Below are 20,519 nucleotides of genomic sequence, written 5' to 3' on the forward strand. Positions count from 1 at the left end.
TTATATGCGTCGAGCATGGTTCGCATTTACTCAGTTTTTTCATTGCATAGTATGAGACACACATACACACACACCTGCCATAAATTTGGCACATATACTGGATAAACCTCTTGAATACATTTTCATTCGTGAATCTTTACTATCACCTAGAGCTGGACAAATTTGCACAAGAGGCTTTCCGATTGTCTATAAACGGAGCAAAATGACCATGTCGTTGTTGAGGCACCCACTAATTCTAGCACCTACCTATCCAATTTTTATTGTTTCTGAAAATTCCAAAATCAACAGCAAAATACAAAGTGACATGACGTGTTTGTACACCAACTACTGAAGTTAATAAATTGTTCAAGACCTTCAGTGAGAAACGGTAAATTATTTTGCAATTTCGGATTGAAGTGACAAAATAGCATTAAATATGGTCACCGTATTGTTCGTCAACTCATATAGAATGGGAATAACACTTTTGGGAAACGATTAAGGCTATTTCTATTCTGACAAGTTTTATATCATAATTCCCTAATTCATGTACCCGGCATAAATACCACCTTTACGATTTATGTAAATCTTTTCTTTTGTAATATTTTACCATGCGTACGGTCAAAAAAAAGTCGTTCCCCGTTAAAAGAAATCAATTCGATTCACTCATGACACTGAGCAGTCTTAGATTTTAACGATTCTGGTTTTACTGACAAAAGAAAAATGCAAAATTACTCGATTGAATTATTAATTCCAAGGAAGTAATTATTTACAATTTTTTTCACTGAGAAGACACTTACTCAGCTTTAGGTGGTCATATTCTATACTCTATTCTCCACCATCACCGAAAAAACATCAAAACTGTGCGCGCAATAGGTGGATAATGTGATCAGTCAGAGTATGCGTACATTTTAAGCTATTGTTCTCAAGGTGGAAGTAAAAATTTCCCTGGGGTAAATTAAGAATTGGTATGGATACATCTTTTTCTAAACACCATGCCTTAAACCAAAGCCTCTTTAAAAACGAGATTTATCAAGCACCAAAAACGTTGGTTGCGCACGCATTGGATTTAATTAATAAGTTTGCGCGGAATAGTACTATAGTGGGATTTGGTGCACAAAAGTAACATTCTCTTAAACATTCATACTTTTCAGATTTTCTTAAATGTTCTTGGGTACTTAAAACAACACGATATGCAATAGGTAAAGTCTATATTTTCATTACCAAGGATCATGAAGATATGACATGCCCATCGGCATCACTTTTAGCATTCTTGCTTATCATTTATCAGATAAGATTCCGATTGGCAACGCCAAGGAAATGAACCTAATCCTTTCGAAAACGGAAATCTTTTCAAAACTCAAAACAGTTCCCGGTCTGGTGTTAGTTAATGCTCGAGCAAAGTAGTCTCTTTTCTAGGTAAGTTCATGAAATTACAACAACGTTTACGAAATCGCCAAATACATTCTAAGCTTTCCCACAGTTTTCTCAATGTCGGAATTCTATTCTCTATCTCGGAATTCCAGATTCTGTTGCCACCAAAAAATTAATTGGTAATTAAAAATCCTCACAAATTTTGAAGAAAAAAGATCCTTGACCTGCTCACGTTCGCAAAATGCCCTGAGAAATTTAAATTAGGATGAGCCAAATGAGGAGAAAGCGGGCAGACCCCATCGGTGAAACGCAATATGGAAAAGGTTCTTCATAAGCGGGAGTGAGTGGAAAACTCTCCTTTTGATCACTTCTACGAATACGTCCTCATAATCTGCGACCGAAAACGTGCTGCGAAGTCGAAATATTTCATTACTCCTCATCCCTGATATTCCAATCGCGTTCGCACGAAAGCACTCGCGTACAAACGCGGAAGGGGTGGGTTCGATTGACGAGGGATAACGGAAGGAAAGGGATTCATTGCCGCACGTGAAACGACAAGGAACGGAGAAGGCTGAGGGGCCCGGGGCCACCACACCGCCCGGCTCGCTGCGTCCCGTCGCGGCGTTATGAGGCGCAACAAGTTCGGGAGGGAGGAGGAGGAGGAGGGTGGGTGGACGCGTCGCCGTGGGGCAAGTTGTGCTGCGCGAGGGAGGGAGATAGCGCGAGGAGGCTGGCAAACAAAGCGACGGCGGAGATTCACGTCTCTCTCCTTCCACTTCCCCCTCGGCAGGGGAGGGGGAGAGCGCGGGACATCGCAACCTTTCGCCGCGAGCGAAGGTAATTCCGTCAGGTCATAAGAACCATTTCGCGGCTTAAAGAGTAGGGATCACAAGGCTCGGAGCATCCACCCGGCATTCCATTTTCCGGTCACGAAGGACTTTGGCGGAGCAATAGTCATGGACGCCGATTCAGAAGAGGATTAGGGGTACATATACTAATTCGGGAATCGTCAACCCATCATATAGACGTCCCTTTCGTATTTAATTCGCTAGGGCCAACAGCAATGTCGATCTCAGGATCATTCTCTGTATCAGCCTTCACGCCAACTGCTAGATAGCATCGGCCTCATCTCTCCCATCTCCTCTATTCTACATTGCACCAGCTACTTTCATCGATTAAAAAATGAATTCGAAGTGGATGCAAAGTGTGCGCTGCATGAACCAAAACCTGATCCTGATCCCTTTTTGAAAAATCCAGAGATAAGGGTAACATTATCGTCTTTCGTGTTACATGCAAGTCATTGCTTGAAATCATATGGATGAAATATATGTCATTCATTTTAATATCTACATTACGAATTTACCAACCAATTACAAATTTAACACTGTTTCATTAATGACAGACTTCTTCGAGTGCTTCCTGCGATTTTTCCATTACTTCCTCTCGGCTGCTAAAACGCGTTCCCCGTAATGGTTTTTTAACTCGATTGAACAGAAAGAAGTCACAGGGAGCCAAATCAGGTGAATTCGGTGGCTGTTGGATGGTATTTGTTGCATTTTTCGTCAAAAAATTACGAATAATGATAGCACTGTGCGACGGTGCGTTATCATGGTACAAAATCCACGAGTTTTCTGCCCACATTTCTGGTCTCTTTCGGCGAATTGCTTCACGCAAACGTCTCATAACGCCCAAATAATACTCTTTGTTTACTGTCTGGCCTTCTGGCAAAAATTCACGATGCACTACACCGTTGTAATCCATGAAAACCGTCAGCATTGCCTTCTTTTTTGACTGAAAACGACGTGGTTTTTTTGGTCTCGGCTCATTTGGTGAACGCCAAACTTCACTTGCCTGATGTCTGGATTGCGTGTCGTACTCATAAACCCACGTCTCGTCTCCAGTAATGATCCTTTTGATGAATGTGGGATCGGATTCAGCCTCGCAAATCATGTCTTTTGCGACGTCAACACGGTCTCTTTTTTGCATGAAATTGAGGTCTTTTGGCATGCTACACGACGGAAACCCAAATCATTAACCACAATGTCTTGGGCGGATCCATAGGCAATGTTCAAGTCCTCCGCTATTTCTCTGATGGTTAATTTGCGGTTATTGACCAACATTTCTTTTACTTTATCAATTTTTTCACCGACTTTCGATGTCGATGGTCTGCCACTGCGTTCATCATCTTCGATTGACTCACGACCACTTCTGAACCGCTCGTGCCACTGGTAAACGACCGTTTTTTTTAGAGAATCGTTGCCGAAACACTTTTCCAACATTTCCAACGTCCGTGCGCCACTAAATCCGTTTTTTACGCAAAATTTAATACAAGCTCGTTGTTGCAAATTTAAATCCATTTCTGCAATTGTAAAAAATCGCCTACACACACAGAGATAGATGTACTCTTGGCTACGTAACTTTTGCAAATGTCAAGTTATGACACTAAGATTTAAAGGGAATATCAACAACAGATGTACCAATTTAACAAAAAAACAGAACTCAAATCGGAACGATGGGAGCGCCACACGGTGGTTATTCCGGGAACTTTTTGATCAAGGAGTATACCTAGATTGCAGGTAGGTATATCTATTTATTTCACATTCGTCGCCGAGTATGTCTGATGGATATCCAGACACTAATATTTAAACTAATTATACATGCAATATAAATTGCATATATAATTAGTTTAAAACACAAGGTGTCAGACAAAATCACTCATGATTCCCAAGACGCACCAACGGCTACCACTAAAGAGGGTCGCACCGCGCTAATTTTCAGGAAAAACAAAAGTTGCCAAGAGATGTTTTGGCACTCCACCGTGCGCCCCCCCCCTCTCCCCCTATCCGTCGAGTATGATTTGGACACGAATTCAGACCCATCCTGCGGCGAAGACAAGACGCTTTTCCAGAGAGAGGAAGAGCTTATATTTGATCTCGTGGTTGACAACAGAGTTCGAAACGAAAGCATTCCCGTGGCGACTGACTGGGAGGCGGGGTAAGTTCACGGGTGAGCGTCACCGGGACGATGAGCCTTGAGACGCAGGTGGCGGCGAAAGGTAAATCACGATCCTTTAAATCGGATGTCCCTAACTCAAAACGAAAGCTCCACGACGATATGTCAATCGATAGTTTGGTTTCCAATTAGCAGCTCCGTTAATTTGCAGCGCGCACGTTTATGCCACACGCCTGAGAATTGTAATAGGCACTCACCGTATTCGTTCGTTGAAGTCCAAGGCAGATTTCCCTCGGTGGTATTTCGGATCGTGGCTTCGGTGGAATATTAGACTTTGGATGCAATACAGCTGAGGTAGGAACTCTGTGTGACCATCTGCAAAAGAAAACACCAACATCGATGAGCACGTCTCAAATGTTAACAAAATCACACTCACATACATAAGACAATTTACACATTATGCTCTAATAAAAGGCTAACATTAATTTTACAGAAATTAGTCTTGAATTTTTGAATCTCAGGTGATTCATTCATTTATGCTTTTTTCCTCGGCCCCTTACTGACATTTTATCCCCGTGAAGAGTACTGAAAATTCTCCCACATCGCATGCTTCAAATTTTCTTTCAAAGAGAATATTAACTAATGCATCCGATCGCTGATTTGCGGCATTTAGAAATGTTTGAAACCTTCAACCATGCCTGTATCTCATCTGGAAAAGTTTTGGCAGGGAATGCAATACACGCCACTATACCTAATGGTTAATTACCCGTGAGAGGTATGAGAACATTTCTGCTTTCCCAGCTCGCAAGAGCTAAAACATGCATCTTTGCAGAACCTGGGAGCGCTTTCACGGAACACTTGCGCCTAAGGTTACCGTTACTACTGCAGACGCCCCATCTACACTTCGCGAAGAGATTGCTTTCTCGGAAGTCGACTCATATCTCGGCACCTCGGGTAGATAAAGGGAAATATGACGGGAAATAGGACGCCTAACAACAAGAGAGGCGAGTCGAGAGCGGGAGAGAGGAGGTTATTATGAAAGCTTCGGGGGTCCCAACGTGAAAAGTCCCGCGTCACGTACGGCGGAGTGCTTGCAACGGGTTGACGACCCGGAGGAGGAGGAGGAAGATACGAGTCGACCCTGGTCATTATAAAAAAAGAGCATCGAGGACTTCTTCTCCTTCCTTGGGCCTTATCGTCGCCGCAAGTTCTTCTAGTGGGGGGGAAGGAGCAAATACCACCAGGGCGAATGAGCACGTCCGGGCTTGAGACGGTTGATTTTTTCAATTTTTTTCCTCTGTGGCGAAGTCCCATATAACACTTGACAGCATCTCACCTGATAAGTGTCTTAAAAATGTGGCGATACACCCAATCGTCCCCCAAGATAAAGGAAGAAGCCAAACGGGCGATGAACTGGAGGGCGGGAAAGATAACGCAGTCGTCGCTACTAACCCTCGAATTGATTGTTTACCTCGAATACAACAAGCAACTGCGGGGAAGCGACCGATACTTAGTGAGCAAATTATTAATTTGTGTTTTGATAGCTAAATTTGGGGGGGCGGAGAAAAACTTCATATGTAATCCTTTCCAATGGCTCTCCCTCCATTTGGTGTGAGTTATTATCAAGATTATTTTAAACGCAATGACTTCATAATACTCGTAAATGTGAATTTTAAACACATCAACAGGTGACCATCGTACGGAAATCAAGGCTTCTTATTTCCAATTAAACCATGGAGCCGAAAATTCCATTTGGAATATTAACCGTTTAATTTAACTTCAATTTCCCTATGTCAAATTCCTCGAAGCTGTGGGAGATGTCGCCACGGTAACTTTTAACGGAGTCATCAGCTAAATGCACATTACAATGCAACGATTTCAGTGTCAAAATCATTCGCTTTGACCAATATAAGTTGACAATTATTAAATGACTCGGAAAAACATCAGCCACTTTCTCATAACTATTATACAAATAAATAATATCATTATTTCATCAATGCGCCATCGTACCATTTATGTTGAGCGAGTCTGTCTGGTTGATGTCGTGTAGTGTAGTAGGCTGGCAACAAACATATTAACCAAATATATAAGTTCTTTTATATCCATCTATTTTAGCTGCATGCAGCAGAACTGGATGATATATCATGATTAGATTCGACACCCTGGAAGTGACACCTCGTCATCACTTATATTATTGAAAACTGGAGCCTAAAAAATCATTCTGAATCCATCTGTGACACTTAGATGGATACATTTTGGACTACTCGTATCGTCAAAACTGTAGGAAACTATACTATGCATGAATGTGTATAACTCTACATACTCTGATGAAGGTGGCTGGGATCACCGAAATATTGAGTCATTAGTGAGTGTTTTTTCCTTTATATATATATATATATATATATATATATATATATATATATATATATATATATATATATATATATATATATAAAACAAAAATATACAGAAATACATATAAATAAACAATTTGGAAACCTAAATAAGGCTAAGAAAATCTGCGGCTCCTCATTCTTTTCTTCCACCGTTAATTGTTGGGTGTCGCCACGCTAGGCGATTAAATAAGCCCCGCCAATTCGACCGAATAGAGTGAAAACACCGAAAAAGCTAGCTCTCTTCTTGGGAGAGAAAAAATAACATACTTTGACCCGTTTAAACATCAGTAATCTGTGCATAGTAAAACTGGAAGGAGGGTGCTATTGTCTCCCCATCTTCTACCATGTCTCGACATTCAGACGCCATTTCCGACAACAATAAAAATCCCTGTCGCTTGCCCCTCACTCCACCTCCAGGTACTCCTCTCCATTCTCTACTGACTTCTTGCCGAAGGAGAGAGACACCATTGTCGGCAATTTTTTCCTCCGCCGTCAGAAAGATTTCCCACCTCGGCCTCCACGCACTCACAACGCGCGCCGGCGTTACGAGTCGACGAGGGCCAGAATTAGCCCTGATGACAGAAAAAAGTGGACGACGGGTCGAACATTAAGCCCCTCTTAAAGAGCACGATGAAATTACAAGGAGATCCCGAATGGACGAGGCCTCCGGGATGCGGGGCTGAATATTATGTACCGCGAAGTGAAGTCACTACAAGTCGCCGAAAGCATTTTTGAGTTCAGGGGGATCCCAAGGTTTACAATCGTATCGCCGCTCATTTTAAAAGACCCGAGGGCCATGGGACGAAAAAAACTTCATGCTATTTGGTGAGTTACACGTGGTGCGTAACCGCAAAACTTTGAAAATACCACATGACTAATGGATATTTCCGAGCATTATTTTTATTGCCCTCAACCACTAACGATTCAAAATGTCGTTTTCGTTTTTTCCTTATGGCGTTCAATGCCTAGCACTTTCCATGAAATTTTACTTCTCTCTCGAGGTACATGCATCGAGGACATGGAAGAGAGTGCAAGAAGGCAACCGCCATGTCCTCACAAGAATAAAAATGGTTTCACTACAGCGAATTCTTATAGGTCATCATAGTTTAAGATACCTACACCCTGCAATCAATGAATATGGCCAGTTCAAAATTTTGATTAATATAATTTACGCGGAAAAAGTTTTAACATGTTCGATTAGCGCCGAATTTTAAAATAGACATCGTATGGACTTCGAAAATATTTTCTCGACTAACTTCCAAGCTGTTTCGGTACTTCACAGTGACTAGCTAACCTTCTATAATACGAATGGCATACGAAACATGAAGCCCGTACATTCCACTTATATGCTTTTAGATTCCAGTGTTTGTTTCAAAGCTATGCATACCCCTGAAGAAACCATTAGCTTTCTATTTATTTTTACCACTCTTTCCGAACGGATTCCACGCACATAAATGTAGATATGCATAGATGACTATACTAACATGTCTTACATACGTTCACAATATTGTCATTACTTTTCATAATTTTTCTCCTCTCAATACAACATTCTATTATTTTTAAGTAATAAATATACTTAAAGAGCAAGAGACATTTCTTTTCACTGCAACACTTTCATTCACTTTCACTGCAACACTTTCATTGAGCGAAGAGAGGCTATGCTTTATCATTTGCCTGCGAATTTAATGCATCATCATGAAGTACAAGATCGCGATTAGTCAAATACTATATGTATCGAGAGAATAGTTCTAAAGGATATTTCCGGCCAAATATCTTCGACGTTGTCCTGGAAATGAGCATCCTCGTGAGATGATCTCCGATGATGATGATGCAAACGGAAAGCTCGTGAGATGATCTCCGAGGTGCTCGCCACCTCCTTCCCCGTAGAGGTTTCTTCCAGAACAAGCAAAACAGTTGACCATTGCGTCCGCGCATGACTCACTATAAGTGTTTTTATCAACGGGGAGTACCCAAAAAAGTATTTTTCCATAAGAAATATGTTTTCCTTGGACTGAAAACATACAAATACGGAATAATTGCAGAGGGGAAGGCGAAGCGGGAGTGAGAGGACGGGGCGACAAACACGTCGGCTGGTGCACAAACACGCTCCAAACGAACGCCCTTCTCCGCAGGCAGGTACGTCTTGGAAACGAACGTCGCCGCGAGGTAGGGGGGGGGGGAAGAAAGCCATCTTTTCCACCGCCATCGCGTATGTGTGTATGGTTCTGCGGGGCACATTGGATGTGGAAACGAGGGGGAGCAAAACGAGGTCGTGAGTGTGAGTGTGTGTGTGTGCGCGCGCAAACTCCCCCCTTTATTCCCCCTTACCCACGTCCCGCCACCTTCACGAGAGGGTGTCGGATTTCCATCTCCTCCAAGTTCTTGGAAGGCACGAGCTCTTGGGAATTGTTGGAGGAGGAAAATAGGGTGGAGGTTCCGAGAATGGCGAGGCGAAAGAGGAAAAAAAATGAAATGGAACGAGCACGAGTGTAGGATATGACGAAATTTACATGTAACTGGGCGGCCATAATAATCGTCCGGGAGGAGGAGAAGAGGTGGGGAGGAGAAAGGAGGGCGGTAAAGACAGAGGAGGGGGGGGTTACTTGCGGGGTGGGGAGATATAGCCTCTTTCCGCATGCCCGGGCGTGAGGAGAGTCTCGGCCCCAAATGAGCGCTAATCGTTGGAAGTAACGCAGAGAAAATTACTGCCCGCGAGGAAGAACGAGAACCTTCGTGATTTATCCTAGATTTTTCGTTTCTGACCGTCCGTGTAACGAATGTAAGGTCCGGGGAGGCGCGCGTGGCTCCGCTTGAAACGTTCGAGAGATATCGCTAACAAAAACTAACTCCCAGGGAAGACAATCCTCGGATGAACGTACACGCAAAAGCCGTAAACGCCGATGCCATTGTCTTTTGCTTCTGAGAAAATGAAATTGCTCACCTGGAGAAAATGGATTCGACTAAATGAAACAATAAGATAGCAATTGGAAGAGTTGCAAACGAGAAACGAAATATATTCATAGCATCGTCCAAAACGCCAATTAAAAGAGTTCTCGAGGTCTCGGATATCTGACAAACAATTCGATCCCCACTCTTGCGCTGTGCGTTGCGTTTTCCGGAATAAAATTACTCTGAACTCGCGTGCAATATATTTTTCCAACGACATGACAGTGAATCGTTTGTCATCAACAAACAAATTTATGGTCCACTTGTGCATAGATTCCTGCGTGTTTCAATTTTATTGGGGAACTTAAGATTGAAGTTGCCAATTAAAACAAAAATGCAAGCAGGCTTTTAATTTATAAAAAAATACATTAATAAACTTTCCTCTTAATGCGGAGTCATCTTATAATACTTTTCAAAAATATTGGATAATAGTATCCTTATTTCATTCAGTCAGAAGGCAAACGGGAATAGGTCTAAACGAGTACTTTTACTAGCTCATGAAACCGTGCAGCATAATCGACACTACACTGTTTCTTTGGAAGAGAGCAGATGTGTTCAGGAAACTCTGGAAAACAATAAAGGCGACGACTTTCTCGCGAGGGAGGGTACACTGACAAAAAGTGAAGCGAAGGGCGGGCACGGGACGGAGAGGGCGGGAGCCTCAGTGGAGGGAGGTGCATTTGTTTGCCGAGGCTGTGCGTGGGTTGGGTCAGGAACTAAACTTCATCAACGCGCGAATCGACAAATGACTAATTTTGTTTCGCGTGCCCCATGATGTTTCGAAATATTTATGCTCTTTTGCCGAGCAGCAACGAAAGGGAGAGAGAGAGAGAGAATTCGTGCAAACTCTGCTCTCCGGGAAACATTAATTACTCGAACAAGGCGTTGTGAGAACTAATTGTGAGGAAAGCTCATTACGGTTATGTCTAGATCTTCATTCAGATACGGTGATCCCTTCCACAAAAATGACAAGTTAATCTGCAAACTTTTCAACGGTGAGATTTAAATTAATAAAGCAACAAATATTCGCCACTAATGTCATCTTATGATAATTATTATGCATCGTATGCGTTCTCATATATAGCGGACATGGTAGTCAAGTGCGTAGATCGCTGGACATTACTGTGGTTGGTGGTTCATATACACAATTCTCATCAAAATAATAAAGAGAATAATTTTCCGGACAACACGCAAATGGGCTAAGTTGAACTCGCTAATGCAAATCGAGCTTTTACTAAACACTGCTACAGCTCCTTTCATATGCATGGAGTGCGTTTTTTTCAGCTAAACTTCATTACTACAGTGCATGTAAATCTTTTGGTAACGTCATACTTTCATCGTTTGATTCATGTAACTTCTCCACCAATCCCTGCCATTTCAGTAATACGTCATGTAGATACTGTGCGCCTTGTGACGAGTCATCCCCTGCCGCGCACCCCATCAATGACTTGCATCGTACCATGCTGATTTAGATTAATTCCACAGACTTAATCCGAAGCGGGTAGTCTAAGACTTAGCATATACGTGCAGAGTAAACATGACTAGGCTTTTGAAATAGACATCAGTTATGCGACACAATAAATAAATGCTTCCACTTTTGACCACACGTGTCACGGATCCACACGTGCATCAGGTGGCGTTAATTACAGCGCTAATTTCACGCCAAGGGCCATGAGACGTCCCCTCCCTCCCCCACTTCCATCCCCACACGACACCGGCGTCCAAAACGTGAGTAGTGCATAAGAGATATAATTGACGAGCGACACTCCGAGGAGTTTAGACCGTTTAAAAACATTTAACTCAATTTTATTTTTAGGCGGCGCGATCTCCGAGGGGCAAGCGGCGTTTTTCATATTCTCGGGGGAAGCATCCCGGGCGGGGTTACACGGGAGGGCATAAAGTAAATGGGCCAAAGCACCGCCGATTACACACTCACTCTCACGGACGACTTGCAACATGAAGGTGCGCATAAAGTCGGTTGGATCCTCAAAGAGAGGCAAGCCACGGTTTCTAAGTTATGAAGCGAACTCCACTCCCTCATCGTTCCTCCCACGGTCATGCATATGCGCGGAGGGGTAGGGGTGGAGTAGGGTTGCATCGGGGAGTTACGGGGAAGCTGGAGATGTTTTGACACTCACGTGCAATGTTAGTCTCGAAATATCGCACAAAATTATCACGTCATATACGCTCACGGGTGAAAATTTATAATAGAGTCCATGTCACCTTTACGGTGAAACACGTCGTGGACCACCCTCGGAAAGTTCAAACTTAGTCATACCTTCAGTAACTTCACAAAGATCACTGCTCCGCACGCCCGAAACAGGTAGATCAATTTCCAGGCAAAATATCTAACTGGGGAATCATCCACTACGGAAGGTCTATTATCGCATATTAACAACAGTACAAAATGTATTTCCTTTTATAATAATTTGTAGCTATGCAAACATTTCTCATGATGAACACTCAATGGTAAATAAATATCAGGAGGGAGTGTCAGCGAAAGAGCCATTAGTATTTAACCTTGATAAAATAAAATACACTTCACACTCCTCTCAGATTAGAACCAGAAGCGAAGTATGAATAAGCTTTAATCTTTCACGGCAAATTTTAGGAGGCGTAGGGTAAATTCTCACGTGGTTTTACGATGCGTCAATAGGTCTTGAGAATTGGTAGTTCTGCCAATGTGAACATATTCATGCTGTTCCCAGGAATATTTGGAAGCCTACGCTCATTTTCATGGGGGCGAGGGCTTAGAGGAGATTGAACTAGGTGAAGCCCATGAAACAATATGAAAGGATTTTGATCCTTCAGGGATGTTCGTCGGTCTTGGCCGGCCTTAGCGAGAAAGGGATGTGAGAGGGCGAATGGGAAAAAAGAGATAAAAGTGGATGAGGCAGGCCGGAGAGCGGCAGTTTTTAGCAGACAACATAACTAACGCCATACGTCCAACGAATCACCATTACTTTTGAGAGCCAGGATACATGCATGTCTGCGCGGCCATACAAACCCAACCCTTTCGCCCGACAGTCCAACTCCCCGCACTCCCTCCCACCTCATTACTCAAAGCGCTCTCCATCATACCTGGGAGTCCCGCAAGGCAGTTTACCATGACTGCTTGGGTTCTTTTTCCCGCCCCTCACCCCGGCGCTCTCTATCTCCATCTCCGTCCTATCTCCCTTCACATACCCCCCCGCCATCCCCCTCCCCTGTCCCGTGCATAATGCGAACTGCACTCCTCGATCCCCTCGGGGGTGCTCGGGAGGCAGAGCAAGCGAACACTTGCATCTCGCTTGATGTTTCCAGAGTAACAAAGGACGCTCTCGCGGAATGCGATGCGACGGCGGGAAAATGAACGGCCATGCTCATCCGAGGACGGTTTGGGGAGGGGGAAGGGGAGCAGAGGGATAGGAGGCGCATTCGGATGTGGGATAAGGATGCTTTTAAAACACGAGTCGACTCCAGGAGGTCCATTCATCCGACAGCGGAATGCACGGCGTAATGGAATCGTTAACAATGGTAAAGCGATGCTACCTAGAAAGATACCTTGGACGACGAGTCTTTGTTTGGCCACTTCCCCGCGACGTCATTGACTTATGACGCTGAGTTGCATGATAAGTCTCGCCGTGTTCCGTTCCCCGCATTAATGAGGCACGTCATCTCGAAGCAACGTTCGAACTTTGCATGCCCGTCAAGGATTCACACCCACCTCCCGACGGATGGTTGAATTTTATGACGCCGAAGGTACCGCTGGCTCTGTACAGTTTTTAATTATTACCGGTGCTCAGCAAAAATTGGCGTATAATCATGAGCCCAGACGTAATTTTACGGTTATTTTTATGAATCGAGGAGAGCGGTACAAGAAATATACTGCGGCCAAAGAATTTCGCACAAAAACGCTTTTCAAAGAGTGTATTCTAACGTACCTACCTACCGAAGGCCTTCCTGGAACGAACTGGAAGTTCCTCTCTCTCCCGCTCGAGCATAAGAGGAAAAAAGCGAGTAAAGCAACCTTGTGAGATTTTTTTTCAACTCGCCCTCCTGGAAAAACACTTCCTCTCAGCGCCTTCTGGCGTCCGAGCGAAATAAAAAGTAACAAGAGAAGAAAGAGTCCACGGGGACGCTCCCGCTGGGAAAACTTGTCGGACCTCCACACTCGATCGCGCCGGCAAATTTCCAATCGGATTTGAATGTACGACGAGCTCGTCACACACACACGACTCTTAAATGGAGAGCCAACGAACCGAGCTGCGACAGCATCCCCTCCGGGAGAGAAACTGCGAGAGGGGACTTTTAAACTGGAGGCGCCACGGTGGAAGACAGCGAGAAGAGACGTCTGGGGCGCAAGAGGGGTGAGGGAGAGAAAAATATTCCAGACGGAGGAGGCCCGCGAGGTAAAGTCGCCGTAGAGCGTCGGTAGAAGGGGGGAGGTGGCGGAAGGATGGAGAAAGAACGGACCGGAGCGTGTTTAACGGGCGACTCTGGGGTTGAGGGGAAAATGTTACAGCATGGGGGGATGAGGAATGCGGAGGGAAGGCGAAAGGAGGGGTTCCCGTGTGTGCGCCGGAGGGATGGGCGTCGGTCGCGGGTAGTGTATGTGGACCACGTATGACCGCTTCCCTGCTCTTCGCACTCTTGGCGCCGAACCCTTCTGCCCCAGCCCCCACTCCCCGGGAGGCAACGATCCGCCAATGGCCGTTCCTGTTATTCATTCCCTCCCTCAAGATAACCCCGGCCTCTCTCCCCCGAAGAAAAAACATTTTATTCAAATAATTGTGTGTTCATTGCATTCCGAATAAATATTCCTGTCCCCGGAGGTAATCGTGAGTGAGGTTCTTCTTTTTTAACAGTTCTCCATTGAGCGAGTAGGCGGAGACGAATGAATTCAATGACCATAAATTCTCACCTTCTATTATTATCCAAGAGGAAGGAGGAAATTCAGGGCAACGACCAAGATTTTCCCATCAGGCATTTTTATGCGGCATGTCTAATATGTGGACGGGGGCATGAGGAAAAAACATTTAGAAATCGAAAAATAAATTTTTCAAGCCTAGGGATAATTTGACCAATTTGCTCCAGAAGTGAATTCAGCGTCTCAACAGTTAGCGCCAATGCTGGTTATATACAATACTTAAATGATATCACATGGAGCATAATCATTCGCAAATATTAGCTAGAGAAAGTTATCACGGCGTGGAATGAAGGACAAGATACACTGCAAATGTCGTTGCAGTTGTTCATGGTCTACATTTTGACTCTCGATATTTACATCCAGATCATTCCTTCAGTTGATGGACATTTATTGGGATAAAAGAAAGTGATTGCCAATCAAGAGAACATGGACCATTCGAGGAACTACATAGGTGATACCAATCGTAAATCCGCTGGAGGTCCTCTCCGCTGCGATCTCATTCGGATCCATCTGGACTGAGCATCGGAACGCATTGAATCACTACCCACAACAGGGGTGATGGAATAAATCGATTCCTACTCTTCATGCACTGCACCAATGTTCACTTTTATCAATCGTCTCTTCTGCCACTCCACCACCTAACAACCTTATCATTTCTCCCAGGCTTTCCTCTCCTATGGGAACGGTGAACTGAACCATAGGTTTAAAGGTTTTGAGGCTGTAAAAACTCTCGTGAATATATTTCTTTCGTCTCAGTGAAACGACAGTAGAGACGAATATTTCGTTTTTGAAGGATAATGCGTACACGATTTCTTTACCACCAGGGACCATTATTTGGATATACTATGCTCGGCAAGTGCGCTGACGCCAAATCGCTTCATCCTCAGAATACATGGATGAATATTCAAGAAGATTTTTCGGAACACACTTGGTGAATATTCCGAAACAAGCCACCAGAATTTGCGCGAGTTCCTTACTTTCTGCCCTCCCCATAGACTTTTTCCACCTCGTCTTTGTGCTCTCGAGTTTTCCTAGAAAAATTGCAGTGCATAGCACAATTACTCGGACACGTCCATAAAAGATCAAACAATGAAGAAGTTAAAAAAGGATAACTCGACGTTTATTGCCATTCCATAGAGTGGATGCCAGTGAAAAAAAGCAGTAGCCGATGTCGAGGAAAACACAATTAAGCCACACTGTGGACCGCATAAAAACGATTCTTGAGAAAACGAGACTACTTCCTCATCGGCCTAGAATGGGTGGAAAAACACGGCTAAATGGATGCCGAGCATCAGCCATCAAAGAAACCTGTTAGGTTGTCGGGCAATCAAACAAATGCTGCTGTACGATCCATCTAACCGAGTTACTGGTACCTTACCCATATCACTACTTGACGGAGCAGTTGTTTAAGCATTTATCATTTATCAAATTTCAGCATTTAAAAATTTCAGGATGCATACGAATGCATATGATTTATATAAGACTCAAATTTACTGCGCACGGCGCACTATATCGAAGTTGTCGAAACATGAAAATATCCAAATTTCATGAAATTTCGGCTTCCCAATCATGAAGCGGATATAGGCCGGTGCGGCAGCGTACAACAAGCAGAAGGACTACAATTTTAAGGAGAAATCCTTTTTCCTTAATGCAAATCCTTATAGAAACTATTGAAACCTACAAATACGATAAATTATTCGAGTAACCCAAAAATAAATGGATACCCATCCCTAATAATCACAAAGCAGCATACTAAAAGACTATTGACGCCTATTGATCGACTTAACACATTATTAATTAACAGAGAGATCATTTTGGGCGTATTATACTATCTCACTATAAAGGTAACATTCCGAAGGTGCAGCTTGACAGCTAAGCAGAAAAGACGCCAGAATTAGGTGATTTGTGAGTATTTATACCATCTTGGCACCAGTAAATCACTGCTTGCATTTACGATCAAGGATGATGCTACTGCATGGAAAAAAGTAGTGGTAGTATTTCTACATCTACATAATACCCCACAAGCCGCCGCAAGGGCGTGTGGCGGGGGGTGTTAGGTCACCAACCGTAAAAAGGAAAAATACCACAAGCCTGCATGCATGAAAAATACCATATTTAGGGGAGGCGACCGACTGCTGAGGTCATTTGCGCCATTAGGGATGGACAAGAAAGGATGAAGGGTGGAGAGAAACCCGGCGTCGGCATTAGCCTACTCTTAACGAAAGGCGCCAAGGGGTTCACAGCTTAACATCCAATCCAACGGACGGCGTACTAACTCAAAGTGCCCTCCACAAAGCACCTCAAGTGGGGGTCGGGATATCACTGAAAAATATCTGCCGTCTCCGGGATTCGAACCCAGTCCCCCTGTGTGGGAAGCCATTACGATAGCCACCGCAGCATCTCGATCCCATAGAAAAAAGAGACCACCATCCGAAAGCTCCATTCGCAACGCATAGACCCAGACTCATTATGAGACTCAAGAGAAACTGAGGGATATGCCTCAACAGTGACTTCAGTTGAGTCGCCAGCTAATATCCACACAAATGCGTTAATTTCACGACGGAAAAAAAATTCACCTTGACCGGGATTCGCACCCGGATCCTTCGATTTCCGGCCGAATGAATTCGTGTCGGTTAAGCTACCTCGTCGAGGAATCCTCTTCAGTAATAACGATTCGAGATCGTATTTCCCCACCCAGCGAAAAGCTAGGGAAGATTGTAACCGCGATTTAACATCATGAGTGTCGCCGAGATCCTTGAACCAATTACTATCGGTGCACACACCCGTGTGAGCACGCCACGCCGCAAGACTGAAACACAACGGACTCTCGCCCCCAAGAGAGCCTCAACCTTGCTGCGGTCTCGACCGCGGGCGGAGATAGTCCTCCCGCCGCGAGGGGAGGACGGCGGAGGGCAACGGCGCATGAAGCACACGGCGGCTCACCCGCCCACTCACCTCCTCTCTCTCACACACACATTCTCAAGCGAGTGTTCTTCGGAATGAGGACGAGACTGGGAGGTCACTGTGGCAGGGCGTCACGTGGGTGGGGTCGAGACGAGCGAGAGTGAGTGAGGAGTAGAGGAGGGATCATAGTGCACCCGCCGAGGATGCGGAAGGAAAGGGAGGGAGGAGAAAGAAAGAAAGAGGATAGAAGAGGAGCAGATGGGGTGGGGGAGAGGCGTGGCGGCGTCCTGAGGTCTTTCGAGGGAGTCAGTCAGACAATGGGTCAAAATGGGGAAGACGCACCGAAAAAAGGATTTCGGGGGTGGGAAAGGAGAAGGGAGAGTGGAAGGGGACACGACCCCTGCAGGTGGTAGGGGGAGGGGAGGGAGAAAAGCGGAGAGGAGGCAGGTATATGAGAGGTGAAGGCGGGCGGGCCGGGAGGTGGTGGTGGACGACGGCACAGGTAAGTTATTTACACCGGTCTGACGGTGTGGCGCCGAGTGTTATTAACAGTGTTGCCAAGTTTACGGGAAGGAGTGGAGTGGATGCTGGGGAGGAGGTGGCGAAGCGGGGGCAAAAAGCGGGCGAGAGGTGAGAGAAAGAGGGAGGGAGAGTGAATGTAGCGGTGCCTTTTGCGGCCTCCCTTCCGCACTCCTCCATCCCCGGCGGGAATGCGCTTTCGGTTTATTTAGTGGAGGCGATTGGAGAGCGAACGGAATGCCATCCTAAAAATCGACGTAGATTTGAGCGACGGGCACTTTCCAATAAATTATTCCACGCGTGTAATGGGCGAGGGCGCGAGAGAGGTTCCCCTCCCTCCACCATCAAGATTTATGATGAGTGTCGGTAAACAGCAGTAAATAGGTTCCGTGGCGCTATAGGCGCGATGCATGCGCCAACCCACTCCCCACCAGCGTATCCTGCCAACACGAGAAAATGAGTGCTCCGTCCTCAGCCACACAATAGCTACTTTAACAGCGACGTATGAAACTACCAGCATAGGAAAATGAGTTTGAGGTATTATAAATAAGCTTGTAAAGCGAAGGGAGGGACAAAAAGGAATGTACTAAAACACTTTAAATGTGACATTTTAGGTTCATCAGAGAGAACAGAGAAAGTAAATCCTTAGCCTCTCGCCAATTATTATTCCTCATGTACCACACCAACAAGGGAAAGAAAAATCGGAAGGTATATTACGCGTTATCAACCAATATGCGAGTTCGACACAATTAGCTATAAATCCCTATGTGAAGAACGTTAAGTAAAAATCTCTATGAAATGAACGAAAGTATAAATCTCCGTGAAAAGAACTTAAGTATAGAGCGAGAACATCTCTAAATAAATAAATGTTAACGCGAAATTTCGCACTCCGACATTAATTTTCTCTGTAGATTGGCAAGTAAATTTGCAATCTATCACAAAGGAATTTTTGGATTATGGAAAGGACACAATTACTTGGTAACTCACGACCACTGTGAACTTCACGAACTTTGATATACATCAGCGCAACGTAGCATTCATTATTCCCTTTAGCATGTATGCAAGAATCTTATAAATCATTCCTCCTCTCCCCTCTTGAGATCGGCTAAAACCTCCGGCACAGAAAATGCGTGCGATAAGAACCTTAAGTCAGGCGAAATAAGCCATTGAAACAACCCATTGTCGACATGAAATGCGAAACACGTGCCGAGAGCAAAATGCGTGGGAAGTTAGCACGATATCACCTCATGGTTTAGAACTCCCATTCCCTTCATCCTATTACAAGGTTGCTCAGGTACAACGATACCAAATATTAAAGTGGTAGCGCGTACCATTAAATACCTTGCGTCAACTGTGCGCATGACATGGGATATTTCGATGCAAAATATCTCCTGATTGCGGGAGCAGTCCGAATAAATAAAATAAGCCGACGGTCCGCCAACGCCTCTAAATTAAGTCATTCAGGGCGAGAAATGCAAGTGAGACTTGGGAGTCGACCCATTCCCATTTCAAGAAACTTCCTTGTCGGGTTTAGAATTGAGCTATAAAACAAATACCTACCCGTGTGTGTAAAACGTTTATTAGCATACGCGTATAAATACCCAGGCCTTGTCAGCCTAGAACGTTTGAATTCCAAGGTCGGTTGAAAATGTCGATCGACTATTGGCGAAGGTATGTGGGGATGGAGGGAGGCAGGCAAGGGTTGAAGGGTTAATACACCTCACATATGGAGCGAGAAAATCAAGCCACACCCTCGCAAAGGAGTACGCAGAAATACATGCATTGCGGTCCCATGAGTGCCAGCAATCGGTATATAAGTGGTTCTTGGGTGGAGAAGCCAAGAAGGGGAAATAATAAAAATACTTCGCGTTCGACCTTTCACTCCTGCCCTTTGAAACGCCTCCCAGAAGAGAAGGAACGCAGGGAGTTACGCTGCAGAGTGAACGGAGTCAAGTGGAAGTCCCACATCCGAGCTGCGTTTCCGCGTTTCGGATTTAAGAGGCGCAAGGGGCAAAAAAAATATGTTCTTTGTAACTAAATGAACAAACATAATACTTCTTAATGTCACCCTAGTAACAAAAATGGAATTCAAATGAATAGCTTCGAACGAAGTTTTGAAATGTACACGTAAAACTCATCCATCGTGCAATGAATGCCGTCTGAAATTCATAAATGCAAGAAATTAAGCCCGTGAACGAAGGTCTGATGTGTATCATTGATTCAAATCATGATAAACGACGCTAAGGTTGATTTCTTCGGAGAGTACATAGATGTCCGCAAGTGTTCACTTGCACTTGCATGAATCGTGTTATTAGAAGATAAAACAAGGGTTATTGAAGTTGAAGAAGCCGCCGCTGGTTCAACACTAATAATTTTAATCTTGCCCAAGGAAATACAATGAAACATGGCCATGACAACATTAAAAGCACTCCCGCATCCAACCATCTGGTTAAAGGCTCTATATTTCATTTTCTCCGTCGACTGTACGCATTTCGTTTCGAAATGCAATCGACGGCGAGCCCAGCCATTGTCGACGAAAGGAC

General features: G+C 44.5%; 1 protein-coding gene across 1 annotated transcript in view; it reads right to left on the bottom strand.

The window, feature by feature from the left end:
* The window catches only part of Egfr (epidermal growth factor receptor), a 203,644-nt gene that overhangs the window by 170,511 nt on the left and 12,614 nt on the right, over positions 1–20,519 (bottom strand). Inside the window, exon 2 of the mRNA XM_071596255.1 lies at positions 4,560–4,677. The gene's annotated coding sequence lies outside the window, so the exon portion shown is untranslated. The remainder of the gene's footprint in view (positions 1–4,559; positions 4,678–20,519) is intronic.

This window comes from Hetaerina americana, unplaced genomic scaffold, assembly GCF_022747635.1.
Source record: "Hetaerina americana unplaced genomic scaffold, ioHetAmer1.1.p SCAF_79, whole genome shotgun sequence".
In the NCBI taxonomy this organism is placed as follows: Eukaryota; Metazoa; Arthropoda; class Insecta; order Odonata; family Calopterygidae; genus Hetaerina; species Hetaerina americana.